The sequence below is a fragment of the Suncus etruscus genome, chromosome 17 (assembly GCF_024139225.1).
Source record: "Suncus etruscus isolate mSunEtr1 chromosome 17, mSunEtr1.pri.cur, whole genome shotgun sequence".
Taxonomy (NCBI): Eukaryota; Metazoa; Chordata; class Mammalia; order Eulipotyphla; family Soricidae; genus Suncus; species Suncus etruscus.
Window position 1 is genome coordinate 30,230,485 of NC_064864.1, and position 2,973 is coordinate 30,233,457.

Consider the following 2,973-nt stretch of genomic DNA (forward strand, 5'->3'; position numbering starts at 1 on the left):
TCTTTTTTTTTAATGTTTCTTGGGCCATACACAGTGGTTCTGGGCTACTCCTGGCTCAGTGCTTAGGGAACAGGGATCAAATCGAGGTCTCCTATATATTGAACAAGCTTACTCCCTAGTTATGTATTTCTTAAATACATTTTTTTTTTGCTTTTTAGGTTTCTTTGGTGGAGTTCTGCACAATTTCAATATAGAAAATTCCCAGTGAGTAGAAATAATCTAATTTTAAGTTTTAAATATTTATTTCTTTAAAATAAATGGTTAGTTTGTTCATAGGTTGTGTTTGTTAGGCTTTTTGCTCAATCTGAGGATGAGATAAAATTTTATCTCTGGAGCCGTAAGGGTTTTGTACCACATCCTCAATACAACTTAACTCGTAAGTTTTTTTTTTTTTTTTGTCACATCCCTTGGCACTCAGGGGTTATTCCTGGCTCTGCGCTCAGAAGTCGCTCCTGGCAGGCACTGGGGACTATTTGGGATGCAGGATTCGAACAGGTCTGTCCTGTGATTTATTTCCATTGCAACCTTATCTAGCATTATACTTCATTTTTGCATGTTCACGTTTTTGCATTATTGCAAAAAGTGGGATATGAGTGAAAAGGATGAAGCACATGCCTAGTATTTTAAAGGCTCTGAGTGTGATTCTTTTACCTATGAAACAATGCTATCCAATTACCACTAGGTGTGACTCTAAAAAGTAGATATAAAAAATGATGAGTGGATTTTTGGTAAGCAGTTAAGTGTTTTCACAGTTTTTGACTACATCCATCATCGTTCCAGCTCACTCCTGGCTATGCACTTAGGAATTATTCTTGTCAATGACCCAGAGACCTTATGGGATGCCAGGGATCAATCTTGGGTCTGGTGCAGGCAAGGCATCCCTTACGCGTGCATGTACTTCCTCACTTTTTAGTACTATGTATTATTTCAGCTTAATCTCGATTCTCTCTTGTCCAAATTCTGGAATTAACCATTTCTTTAAGAATCCATGGTTCCGGGCCTGGAGAGATAGCACAGCGGCATTTACCTTGCAAGCAGCCAATCCAGGACCAAAGGTGGTTGGTTCGAATCCCAGTGTCCCATATGGTCCCCCGGGCCTGCCAGGAGCTATTACTGAGCAGACAGCCAGGAGTAACCCCTGAGCACTACCGGGATTGGCCCAAAAACCAAAAAAAAAAAAAAAAAAAAAAAAAAAGAATCCATGGTTCCATGGGGCTGAAGAGATAGCATGGAGGTAAGGCACCTGCCTTGCATGCAGAAGGACAGTGATTCGAATCATGGCATCCCATATGGCCCCCCGAGTCTGCCAGGGGCGATTTCTGAGCATAGAGCCAGGAGTAACCCCTGAGTGCTGCCAAAAACCAAAAGGGGAAAAAAAAAAAAAAAAGAATCCATGGTTCCTTTAATTGGAGAATAGAGAATGAAGATCTAAGTGCTATATATACTTGTTACTACTGGAGTGTTGTTACTTGTAGGCTCTTTTAGCTCGCAGAGCTATGAAATAATATGTGTATATCCTAATATGTATCTCTAGATCTATAAATATTTCTGTGTGTACCCATCTATATATTTATATTAAGCTATACTTGATTTCATATTGATGGTTTATAAAGTTCATCCCCTCTCCCTTGCTTTATCTGTAAACTGAGTCTAATAGTGAGAACTGTGTCTCACACCATCTGTCATCTGTCTAATTTCAGTATACATGTGAATTACTATCTCTAATTTGAAAGCTGATGACTTATCTGTGAAGCACAACCAGATCTCTACAATTTTATTTGGGCTCATATCCCAGATCCTGCTGAAGTGAAAGTCATGATTCTCACCATCTTAAAGCATGTAATAAACTGAATCTTACTAAATTGTCACAGTTCAGACCCAACTCAGTAATAGATAAGGTCAATTCAGATTTAATTTTAGTGATCTGATTAAAGAGTCATCTGTCTTTCTAGTAGGAAAATATGGCTTATGTCAATTGATTTTATATATATATATGTATATATATATATATATTTTTTTTTTGATTTTTGGGTTACACCCAGCAGTGCTCAGGGGTTACTCCTGGCTCTAAGCTCAGAAATCGCTTCTGGCAGGCTCGGGGGACCATATGGGATGCCCGGATTCGAACACCGTCCTTTTGCATGCGAGGCAAATTGCTCTACCTCCATGCTATCTCTCTGACCAAATTGTTGATATATTTTGATGTAAAATACATCACTTATAAAAATGTTGTAATTCACAAAATGTGGACAAAAATAATACAGATAATGTAACTGGAAAATAGGATTTAAATGTAACTGAAAAAATTTACTTGTGGATATAGTGAAAAAGGCATATAAAGTAAACAAACAGAATTTTTTTTATAATCATGGATATATACTGAAGAACAAAATAAAATTTAGAAAATATAATAGCAATATTAGATACTATGTTACTATTAGGCATTAATACAATATAAGCCATCTACTGTATATGTGATTTTTATAACTTCTGACATCAGAACAAAGGGTTATCAAAAATGAAGACATGCTGATCAAATGTATCCATATTTATAAAAAAATAATAAAAATGTGGGGGGGGAAGAGCCTTCCATATTTGTGGTATAACTATAAATAACATAACAGATCTGTTTAGAATTTCAGAAACAAATGAGAAAACGTCACAGAGGACATATTGTTGTTCAGGGCCAGAGAGATTATGCAACGGTAGGGCATTTGCCTTGCACATGGCTGATCCAGGACTGACCTCGGTTCGATCCCCTGCATCCCATATGTTCCCCTAAGCCAGGAGCGATTTCTGAGCACATAGCCAGGAGTAACCCCTGAGCGTCACCGGGTATGGCCCCAAAACAAAAAAAAAACAACAAAAAAAGTTGTTCAGAGTTTCTGTAATTGGCCAGAGAGATAGTACTTTAAGTAATATACTTGCCTTGCATGTGGATGTCCTGGGTTCAGTCTCTGGCACAGCAATGAT